Source organism: Lygodium microphyllum, chromosome 20 (assembly GCF_053477565.2).
Source record: "Lygodium microphyllum isolate KBCC chromosome 20, Lygodium_microphyllum_v1.1.10, whole genome shotgun sequence".
Lineage (NCBI taxonomy): Eukaryota > Viridiplantae > Streptophyta > Polypodiopsida > Schizaeales > Lygodiaceae > Lygodium > Lygodium microphyllum.
The window spans coordinates 28,746,717-28,759,440 of record NC_141154.1 but is presented as its reverse complement, the minus strand read 5'-3'; the positions used below and the strand labels follow the sequence as shown (position 1 = coordinate 28,759,440).

At 36.1% G+C, this 12,724-nt stretch overlaps 1 non-coding gene across 1 annotated transcript; it reads left to right on the top strand.

The window, feature by feature from the left end:
• Nucleotides 1-10,718: 10,718 nt before the first annotated feature.
• Nucleotides 10,719-10,791, top strand: TRNAA-AGC (transfer RNA alanine (anticodon AGC)). The gene has a single exon. It is a non-coding gene; the product is annotated as a tRNA-Ala (tRNA).
• The last annotated feature ends 1,933 nt before the right edge of the window (nt 10,792-12,724 follow it).

Genomic DNA, 12,724 nt, shown 5'->3' with positions numbered 1-12,724 from the left:
ATCTATCAACTATGGTCCATATCATATCATTCTGTGAAGAAGTTTGTGGTAATCCTATAACGAAGTCCATAGAAATCTGCTCCCAAGTTGAATGAGGGATAGGTAATGGAAGTAACAAACCATATGATTTACCATGATGTCTTTTAATGCGTTGGCATACAATACAGTCAGAAACAAAATTAGAAACATCATGTTGCATATTTGGCCAGAAAAAATCTTCATGTAAATTTTTAAGTATGGAGATAATACCACAATGTCCCATATAAGGAGGCTCGTGTACTTCTTCCATAATGAAATGACGAAAATGTTTTAGTAATACATAACTGTTTTTCATAAAACAGAAAACCATCGGAAACAGAAAAGTTATTAGTAGGGATCCATTGATTGTTAGATAAATTTACCCAAACATCATGAAAATTGAGATCTTGAAGATAAGTATTTTTCATTGTGTCTAATGAAGAAGTAGAAATGACAGAAATATTGTTTAATGATGGCCTACAGCTAAGTGCATCGGCTACTACATTTTCCTTACCTGGTTGATATTGAATGAGTGGATGAAAGGATTGAATAAATGATGCCCATTGTATGTGTCTATCAAATATTTGTGGTTGTGACAATAAATGTTTAATACTCTGTTGATCGGTTTTAATCATAAACTCCGAACCCATTAAATAATGCTTCCATATGCGCAATGCATGAACTACGGCTAGTAATTCTTTGTCATATGTACTATATTTAACTTCAAACAGTTTCAGTTTACAACTAGAGTATGCTATAGGGTGATTGTCTTGCATAAATATTGCACCGATGCCAAAACCACTTGCATCAGTAACCACAAGAAAGAATGGTCTATTGAAATCAGGTAACTGTAAAATTGGTGCGTGTGTGAGTGCATGCTTAAGTATTTCAAAAAATCGTTGTTGGCTGTCACCCCAACGATAAATAAGACCTTTCTTTAACAAAAGAGTTAATGGTAAAGCAAGTATTGAAAAATTTCTAACAAATTTTCGATAGAAGCTAGCTAGTCCTAGAAATGAACGAACTTCATGGACATTTTTAGGTGTTGGCCAAGACTTAATTGCTTTAATTTTACGTGGATCTACGTGTATGCCTTTGGCAAACACGATATGACCTAAATATTCTATTTTAGATTGAAAGAAAGAACTTTTGTCAGGGTTAGCATATAGATGGTTTTGTTTTAATAAACTAAACACTAAAGATAAATGTTCTTCGTGTTCTTTTTCAGTTTTGCTGAAAACAAGAATGTCATTGAAAAAGACTATTATACAATGCTAGAAATGCAAAAGTATTCTATTCATCATTCTTCTAAATGTAGCTAGTGCGTTGGTAAGTCCAAAGGGAATTACCAAGAATGCATAATGCCCAAATTGTGTACGAAAAGCTGTCTTAAAAATGTCAGGAGTAGACATATGAACTTGGTGATATCCTAATTTTAAATCAATTTTACTAAACACTGTTGCTCCTTGTAATTTATCTAGAAGGTTGTCTATTCTAGGCATTGGATACCTATTTTTAATCGTTATTTTATTAAGTGTTCTATAATCTATACACATGCGGTAAGTTTGATTTTTCTTATCGGTCAAGATGCAAAGGGGTGGACAAAATTTGGCCAAAATGGGCAAGTGACCTTTGGGAGCCCAAAATTGTAAATGTCACATGAAATGTAGGTGGAAAAAAACGTGGAGAGGATGAAGAAACATGGCGGCAGCACGCTGGCGAAAATTGCGCCCTCTCTTCTCTCTCTCATGATGGCTGCCTGTGAGCAACCCCCCCAAGTGATCATGGGGTTTGATTCCCTTCTATATGTTGACTCTATCGCCTCCCTTCGCTCGCGCAATGATGGCCTGGATGAAGATCTCTGATTTTAGTCTTTCTCTCCCATCCCTCTCTCTCCCTTAAGGGGCTGTTCTTGTGTGGAAGAAGACAATGAAGAATGATGGAGGAAAGCTTGTCCGGATGAGACCGGATTGCTTCCGGATGGATGAAGACATGAAGAGTGCTATTCTTGAAGATGTTGAGCATTAAATGCATGCTGAGAATCAGTCCCGTAATCAAGATCAAGAAACCGAGACCTGAAAATAAGCAATAATGCTATTTTTATGAAGAAAAATGATCTTTTTATGCTATTTGCTTTATGAAACTTTGTTCATATGGGATGAAAGTTCATTATAATATTGTTTGCCATGATTTTCAACTGTTTGCAACCTGAAAATCAGAAAATATAAGGCTACATGACCGGAATTAGTGTTAAAATACATGAAAAACACGCGTTTTAAGGGTAAAATTGGGGGTTTTGCTATATAAATGAGAAATATGATATGTCACACCAACTAAATCTGAGTTTTTGCTGTCAATGAACCTAAGGGCCACAGCCCACAATCAACTCTCATTTTCAGTCATTATTTATTAAATAAAAATAGGAAAAATTATCCAAAAATGGAAAAAATGGGTTTAAAATTAGGGAAAAATGGAAAACGGGCTGAGGAAAATTAGGAAAAATTATATCTATGTTTGTACAATGTATAACGATGGCAAAGCATGAGGTTGGCCTTGGTTTGTCCCCGTTTCTATGTTTTATGCGTATTTATCGGGTTTTTAAGAGGGAAAAATGCGTAGAAACCCTATCTAACCGATCAATAATGCAAAATACTAAGAGTTGGTTGAAGAGGGGCTGAAACACTGAAAGATAAAGAAAATATTTGATTTATGCATTGCACTTGGCACATAGGAAACTGTTTAAATAAAGAGGATGGTAGCATGAGCATATCGCTCGGTGCCTCCTTTCAACGCAACATGCGCTAGTAAAATTCATGGAAAAGAATGCTTTATGCACCATTCATGATGCTGATCTTTCTTTTTTCTGAGCACATAGACATACACGATTTGCATTGAGCATAATAATTAAAAGGTATCAGAAAAACCTCCTGGATGCATGGCACCTGTCTTCCTTAGGTTGTGACCAACGATGAGCGTGAGAGGATGTCCTAAGCTGTAGGTTAGTTATTGGGTCCTAAGGGGAAAGTGTAGTGAGGAATGGTACATCCTGGAACGTAAAATATTGGTACCTTGAGAGGAGTTTGTGCTCGTTTGTGTTATATATTTAGCAGCGCATCAAAGGGCCAATCCCTGCGATGTAGGAGAGCTGCAGTGGGGCGAGGACTATTAGTCAGTGGAGTGCCTCCATATGTGTGTGATCGAGGCGTTATGCCTATGTACTTTGGGTTCTCCCTCTGAGGAGTTTTAGGGAAACATTGGATTATAAACTATAAACGCAATAGATTAAGCTTTAGGGCAGTTTGTCCTTTAGCATTTGATAGACACTCCTGGTCCGTGAGGTTGTGAAGGTGTTTGTGTATCATGAGCATGAGGTCCGGCTAGTGCCATAGCCAGTTCCAGCCCATTTTAGGTCCCATCACTTCTGAACCTCTTTCTGTTCTAATTGGTTATGGTGATAGGGAGCTTTACAAGGTGGTTGACTACCATGAAGTAAATCAATTTGGTGGTCTTCAGGTCGTGATGGAGGAAGTTGTAAAGGTAAATCATTAGAAAAGCAATCAGAAAATTTAGTAATAAAATATTGTTGCTTTGGAGTTAGTTCAATTATTGTAACATCAACTTCATTAATCCATACTAAGAAAGCTTTTAATTGTTTGCGCAAAGCTCGCTTCGCCTGTGTATGACTAATAATTGGAAATAATTCAGTTTTTGTTAACCCTTCGAGTAAAATTTGTTTACCTTTGTGCTCCATGTGCATTGAGTGTGTGTTGTAATCTATATTGGGGTTGAATTGGTGACGCCATGGCATTCCTAGAATTACATCAGCAGATTGCAAAGGTGCTACTAAAAAAATTCGATTTTCCTTATAAGATCCAATACAAATTTCTAGATTATGAACTTCTTTAGTACCATTATATCATTGTCCTAGAAATGCAGCCTTAATTTTATAGGCAAATGGAATAGTTTTAAGTTGTAAGTTTCTAGCTACTTTTTCTGAAACAAAATCATGAGTACTACCATCATCATGCAAAACAGTCATATCATTTTTATTGATTTTACATCGCATCTTTAATAAGGCATGCAAATAAATTTTACCAACAAGGTCTTCAGGTTCGTTAGAGTTTTCACTGATAAGTGTAGCCTCATCGAAGTCAAGCATTGCTTCAAGGTCTTCATTGGATTCTTCAGCTCCAAGAAAATTTAGATGCACCATGGGTTTCTTCCAATCACGGGTGTTGCCATGGGACAACAACTCACAATATGACTAGGACGCTTACAATTATAACAAATTACATTTTTGGAAATGGTGTTGGAGACACTAGGGTTAACATTTTTAGGTTCACCAGATTTAAGCAAATTTGAAGGTAGATTGGGAGGTTTAGAATTGGAAACTGATTGACTATGATTATTAAGAATATTTCGCATCCATGGCCGTAAGTTAAAACGATTCTTTCCATATTGAAAATTGAAGTTACGAAAAGAATTAAAACGAAAGTTGTTACCCATGTTGTTACTGTTGGATACCGGAAATTGCCTTCGGTCTTTAGACTTCTTCTTTTCAGCGTCGTGAGCTAGGGATATGGCTTTGTCCAGGTTATTGGGCTTGAACATGTTGACTTCAGCTTGGATGGATGGAATTAACCCGGACATATACTTTCTCTTGAAGGTAGATTCGGCCCACTGGCTCCACCATTTGGAGCTGTAAGAGAGTGCTCCAAAATTTTTCTGTGTATTGAGGGATAGACTCACATTCCCATTGCATGAATAGATCCCATTGTTGTTGCATGCGGACCTCGAATTGTGCAGGGAGAAATTTTGCAAGAATCTTCTTGCGAATGTCATTCCATGTGAGAGGACGATCAATGCTTTTACGCGTGACATCCCACCATAATGCAAATTTCTCAATAAAATAATGAGATGCACATTTTATTTTATCACTTTCTGAGTATTTCTCATTGTCAAAATAAGCTTCGAACTGACTTAACTATGATAGAATTTTGCGACCATCTTTAAGACCATCAAAAGAATTAAATTTGAATGTACACTTGCTTATATTGGAGTCCTTTCGACTAGTGTGGACATCCAAAGTAGCTTTGATGGTGCAGACTAGGTTGTCGTCGTTGGTAGAAATTTCAGTCCATACACTGCTCCAAGGTTGGCTCAGGAAGCGGCGATGCAGAGTTGAAATTGGCCATGATTGCTTGATGGAGAAATCCGGAGATTTAGGATGCCTTGCAAATGAAAAACGCATTGCTTTGTCGTTGAAGAATTTTGGCGTGTAAGACGAAAATTTTAAACGATCTTTGGACAAGAAATTATGGATGGAAGGAGGCAGGAAAGGAGGGAACTTTTTATGGAAATTTTGTGAAATTTATGAAGCTGGAAAGTACTGCGCGAGAACTGCCTCTATGGGAGAGATAGTCGAATGTGACTTGTGAAGATTTGCAGGGTCTGTGTATGACTCGGAGTAAGAGAGGTTGAATTTGATCAAGTAAGTTAGTAATGAAACTTGCTTGATAAGTTGATCAAATTAAAAAAAACTTGACGTTTTTGGACAAGAATGTGTCGTGATACTGCCGTGGTGTCAAAAAATGCCCCCCCCCCATGAAATCAAAAAAGAGCTTAAGCTCTTGCTTAAGCTTTAGCTAGGCTATTAATTAAGCTTACTCATCACCTGTAAGCTCCAACTCTTCACAAAATATAGCATCATGATGTGGGAGTGGGTATTCTTCAATGTCTGGAAAAATCACAGAATTTCTTGGCTGTGATAGAGGGGTTTGGGGTTTTGAAGGCTTGGGAATCCAGCCCTATAGTCAGTTCACGATGAGATGGACCGTAGAGCCCGTTTTCAGCAGAGGCCTCGCCTTCACGCGCCAGGGTAGGCGATTGTAAGCCCAAGAGGTACGCTAGGCTTTGATACCACTGTTGCGAACATCAGATGAGTGATTTGTGCATAGCGAATGGAAGAAGCTCCCTCTTTCTCTCTTTTACTCATAAAATTGCATACATTTCATGAGAAATTGAAAATAGACTAAAAGAAAAGGTAAAGTAAGATGAACGACTCAAGATTGGGTTCAATCTCCCCCTGACATGAACTCGGCAGCTCCCTTCATGCCGTATTTATAATAATATTATGAAATCTTCTTTGCCCAAGATTTAGGCCCTTCACAATCACTGTTTGCATAAAGAGTCTGAGTAAAGTGAAAAAGAGATAGATTAATTTGAATTAATGGAGTCTAGCAGTTGTGCATCCCACAACTCTCTAGAACCATTAATATTTTATTTGAACATATCTTCTAAAAATCTATTTTGCTAATATATATTTGCATAGAGGCTATGCGCATGCTTTATAAGAAATAGCAGTGCGTCTAATATAATAATCCAATAATTTCCTAATAAATTCTTGAGAAAATAATCTTTAGAATGCTTGCGCATGGTGTGCCTTTCCAATTCTCCTTGCTCTACACATCAGCTACTAAAAATTCAGAAAATCATGTTAGAATAATAACCAACTGAATAATTGCAGCTAGCCTCATAAATCAATTAATTTGGAATTCCATACAATAATTAGTTCACGAAGACGTTAATACTCATGTGGATAAAATGTTACCACCCACGTTCACACTTGCATCGACGCCCAGAAAGGATAGGCGTCTCCATCGACCTTCCACCTAAGACAATTCTTAGGAACGTGCCCTGCATTGACGGAGAACCATTTAAGATGCTCATCCTGCCAATGTACACACAAAGGAGAACCATTTAAGGCACTCATCCCTTTGCGTGTATGTGCATTGCGTAGGTGCCAGGTATACATGCGTGATTTGTGTGATTTGTGCATTGCGTAGGTGCCACTTGGCAACAGGTGGGCTTGGTATCCACTTTGAGATTAATCTGATGTTGGCATACCTTAGGGTTAAAGACCTTCATATTAGTAAGTATGCAAAAAATGACTACACTACCAAGCACTACATGTTGTAGTCTTTTAGCCACTCGCTAAGGATGAGTGGTTTGGTTTTGAAGCAAAGCTACTACTTGCTCTTCATCAATGGAACTTGTAGGAGAATGATACACTAAGGGTACTCCTCTAAAGGTACATGCATCTTGGTAATCCTCTATGTTAAGTTGCCTATCTTTCTCATCTAGGGTTGTATAGTATCTTGCTTCTCCTCCCTTATTCTGCAGTGACTCTATTGTTACTATTTTGCTAATAATCTAGTCAACTATTTGGATGTGTTTCTTGTCAAAATAATGTTGAATGGGTAAGGATAAATGTCTAACATATGCACATGGAGGTAAAACTAGTTCCCTAACTGGCATCACCCTAATCAATAGGGTGTGCCACCACTTCAAGATTGCAAGAATTTCAAAGTTGTATCATCAAATTTGGACCATATTTACAAGACATCAAGGGCAAGATCACCAAAGTGTCAGACACTAATCATAAAATAGAATATAAGAAAGGCTATAGGTAATACTACAAACTGTATAAATAACTATAGCAAAGAGAGAAAAACACCATTATGGAACCCTGTAGAGAGAAAGTAGAGTACAATAACAATTACAAAGAATAGGAAAAAAGACATAGAATAGGCAAAGAAAATCAGGGTGTAATCATCTATGTTCATTATACTTTCTTCCATGCAATAACTATACTGTCATGATTTGCAGGCCACACCTATAACAACCTACAAACTATTACATCTTATGAAACATAAGTCATTTTATGTATACTCAAGGTCTACGACTAAAGTAGACCAAGGTATGATAATAGTAGCAATATCAATGCCAAAATCAAGTCCTAACATCACTCTTTATAGTAGTCAGGTATCCTTGGAGTATCCATTGACTATTTATAATTTATTGTTCGAATGGAACTTCTCAGCAATGTGTAGAGCATGTATATGTAGATCTCTTAAGTAGAGCTTTGTTGACAAGTTTATTATTCTTAGATGAGCATAAGAGCAAGTCTGGTATTTATTATAGAGACAAATAAATTATAGTCTTTAGATTCTATAAACATTTATGTACATTATAGAGCTTGCTTATAAAGCTAACAAGTTTACAAGATTGCTAGTTTGATATTCCCATTGACTTCTTTTTCTTTAAAGTACCTCCGGCCTTATGTAATCATTTTTTCTATGAGTGGAGATAAAGTCATCTTTTCATATGCAGGTCAAGCTAACCCCTTTCTAATATAGGTCAAGAAATGCAATGCAAATGTAGTCATTTGCTTTTGTATCATTGATGCATATTGCCAATTTGCAATTATTTAGATCACCTTAATAAAGAAATTGTATAATTATAATGAGTTATGATAATATATATGATTTAATTTTAGTTTAATATCTATCATCATATTATAAAGTCAATGATTATGTTATAATTGATTATTTATTTTTATATCACAAAGTTGAAGAATTATCGAATATAATTAATCTTTAGATGAATCGTTATAGCAAGACTAATGTTATCATAGTATATATATGTGATATTGTAATATATGCATAATATTTTGTATTATTAAAATAATTAATTAATTTATAACTTATAACTTTGAGCTTTTTAGTGGTAATTTAATTACATCATTGATTCTTAGTACTATTATTTTATTTGGTTTGATTTCTTTAATATAAATAAAATTAGAGTATTAGATTTATTATATGTTTTTACTTTGAATTAAGATAAGCTTTCTTTATAAAATGCTTTGCTATTTTCTTTACGTAGTTCATTTTTAGAAAGCTTTCTTTGCTTTTTTTATCAAAGCGATAGGATCATGTCCAAAAGTGGAGAACAAGATAAAAAGTTAGTTTTATCATTTTTGGCTCATCCAAAGTCAAAATTCAAAGTTTTTTGGAGTTGCTTTGGGGTTTTAACATGTTCCAAAAGTGATGGTTATACTAAAACATCATGATTTGGCATGCAAAAATATGTGGCTATTGTTGTCAAGCTCTAGGAAACCTCTTGATATACAAAACTTTGTGTTTTGATTGGTATTTATATTCTCTTTGCATGTAGGCATAAGATATGGATGTAAATAGCTATGTAAATTAATATTTCATAATGGAGGATAGTAAAACATGGCTTTTGTCATGGGGAAGATCATGCCCTATTGTGTGTTTTCTCTTCTTCATTTTAAATTTCTTAACTTATTTAATGTATTTTATAATTTATAAGATTATTTGGTTTAATATTTGAGATGCTAGATTGGCTATATGATTCTTGTTATGAAGGGATCTCTTGACAAATCTTAACTAAAAGAGATGGATTTGTCTATTTAATTTAAGATTGTTTGAGAGAGAGAGAGAGAGAGAGAGAGAGAGAGAGAGAGAGAGAGAGAGAGAGAGAGAGAGAGAGAGAGAGAGAGAGAGAGAGAGAGAGAGAGAGAGATCCATTGTGTTTAAGATAATTGGTATTCTAATGTATACATTTGCAATATTTCATGAATAGAAATTGCAATTTAGCAAATTGGATTTCTAATTTGCATCAAAATTGGCACATATATACAATGTATAGCTTTCAATGTGGTCAAATGCAAGTACTATGATCATCAATGTCTGGCTAATTGCCTAGCTAATAAGTTACAATGTCAACCATACATACACATCAAGGAAATAAGCACCCTACAATATATTAAGGCTAGTCATTAGATGTACTCTACACAAATGTATAGTCCATATATATGGTTATTTTGTGCCCATTATGAAGTGCTTCAAACTTTTATGTCTTGTGGAGTAGCTTGAGTTGTTCTAACATAGTTGTGAGCAAATGTTGCATCAAGTTTTAAGTATTCAGAATGTAATACCTTTTGCACTTGTTACATTCAAGCATTTGCAATGCATTTATTTTCATCATGCTTTATTATGTCTCTATCCTCTCATGCATTTCTTTCTATCCTAATAAACTACTAGTTTTTCCTGTCTTGTAAAATGCTAGGTCTAAAAGAAAGGAGAATATCATAATTTAGATTCAATATATTTTCTTCCCTTTGAGATACCCTATATGTTTCATTGATGATCATACCCCTAAGAAGTTGGTCAAATGAAGAAATAATGACATTATTGATGGATTTAAATTGCAAAACTAGTGCCACATTGAAAGATTAATGTTCCAAGAATGCTTGCACCATTTTTTCACATTTCTTGCAAATATAGCAATCCAAGATGTTATGCCAAACCATGTGCTCTTCACACCTAACTATGCAGCAAGTCATGTGACTTGGCCTCTTTGTAACTTAATTCAATTGTTTTTAGGCATCAATAAAAGGCCTTTCAATTGGCCCAATTGTCATGGACCCTTTTAATATGTGGTTTAAGAACCCTTATAGAGTGTAAGCTAATTGATAATTTGGGTATTTTGAGAAAATCCTAGTGGAGGGTGAAGTGATTGGTATACATATTTTGGGAGTCTGAAAGTACTCTTACAAGTAACACAAAGTATTCATGGCCTTGAAAAGGTTTCTCCACATTTGAAAGTTGACATACCAAGTCATAGGGGTTCGTGGGGACGACATTTAGGGTGTCTCATATATCATGGAGGGTGTTTAATTTCTCTTGCATTCTTATGGTAGAGATTAATGTATCTTGAAGAATAAAGCGTTGAGCTCTATAGAAGAAAAGAAGTTATGAGGAGCCATGTTTCCTCTTGTAAGAAAGCGAGTAATGGTTGATAATTTATAAAAATTTCAAATGATAAAAGTGTCCGGGGATGTAGCTCAGATGGTAGAGCGCTCGCTTAGCATGCGAGAGGTACGGGGATCGATACCCCGCATCTCCAGGGCCATCCTAGTATCTGACCATACATATTCTCTTAATTTTCCATTTTCCCTCTTCCTTTCGCTTCTCTCTTTCCGAAACAGTCCATGGCTGATACAGCATGCAGGAACAACCGCAACCGCATATCATTCCATTCTTATTACGCACAGACGACCATTCCATTATGCACAATATTATATCATGCATGACCAAAAGTTACTGCAGCCATGGTTGCACAAATGAAGAAGGAAGAGGTCATTGGTCCATGGCTGCACAAATGAAGAAGGAAGAGGCAATTGGTACGGGGATCGATACCCCGCATCTCCAGGGCCATCCTAGTATCTGACCATACATATTCTCTTAATTTTCCATTTTCCCTCTTCCTTTCGCTTCTCTCTTTCCGAAACAGTCCATGGCTGATACAGCATGCAGGAACAACCGCAACCGCATATCATTCCATTCTTATTACGCACAGACGACCATTCCATTATGCACAATATTATATCATGCATGACCAAAAGTTACTGCAGCCATGGTTGCACAAATGAAGAAGGAAGAGGTCATTGGTCCATGGCTGCACAAATGAAGAAGGAAGAGGCAATTGGTCGTCTCGCACCCTTGTTTCGAGGTCATGGATTTTCAAGTATCTTAATTGCCATATCAATCTCTTTTGGGCAAGCGTAATGTTGTGTTTGTTCCTTTTCAATTCAAAAACCATAGCTTGGGAAATTTAAGGTTCTCTTGGTTAGACTTCTCGCATATCAAGACTTAGTTGCTTAGTGATTGATTTTCTTTCATTATTTTGGATTGGAACACTTAGCGCATGAGCGATTCCCCGGTGCCCCAAAGCATATATGTGGTGGTAGAGGAACCAGTAAAATGATAGCTTGGAAAGATGCATCACAAGTTCTCACTTCATGAGAATTTGTGGTGACTTTTGGTACATATCTATTGTTGATGCTTCCCCTTGTTCCTACAGCAAAGAAAACTTGTTTTGATGTTCAATGTTGAAAGTTTGGTAGCAAATCATAATTCACATTATAAAAAAACGATCTTTTCATATGTGATAGCCATGCCCTCATTAAATTTTTCATTTTTGCACTAGTAGCGGTATGGGTTTTGAACCCAAATGGGCCAACAAGATGACATGATTATCTCTGCACTAACCATTAATCAACAACCTTTGTGACTAGGGCCGCTTAGTTTCAAAAAGGTGGTTTAAGTGTGGGCTGAGTATTATCGATGGGTGAGTTCAAACCCCTGAGTTTTGCATCCCCAATGGCACAAATCATTTCACATCTCACACTATGGGTAGTCATCATTTTACTAGCTCCTCAGCCTTTTTGAAAAGGGTAGTCAATGTAGGATTTTATGAACACATTAGCTCCATCCTTCTTCATGTGTGTAACTTATTAGCTTAAGGTTGACTTTGAAAACCTTGGCACTCCCTTAACACATGTGGCAAAATCTAGAGTATCAAAATTTCCTTCAAGTGATAAGCCCCATTAATATAATTGAAAAGATGTTAGCGTAGAAGTGAAGAAACGATGCCATGAGTCTCAATAGTCTTGTATGTGAGAGGGGAAGGTGAAGATGGTAAAAACTTACGGATGAATTTTAGCCCAATGGCTATTTTTGGAGTTTTTCAAGGTGCCAAATCTAATTTTTTTACCTTAAAAAGTCAATGAATGCCCCTATGTATGAAAATTTGTATATTTTCACTACACATTCACTCCAAAACAATAAAAAATAAGGGTTTTTGGCTATATTGTCTCCCTTTTCCTAAACTATTGGTCTCTTTTATCAACAAAAGATTCGCCCACCTATTGACACTCAAGAAATCCAAGGGTCTCAATTTTTAACATGGAGGCAAAGAGCAAGGAGCAAGGGGGGATGACCATGACAAGATGTAGCAATGCAAGCATCTATAGTTTACTTAAGAGGGAAGCTCGTTA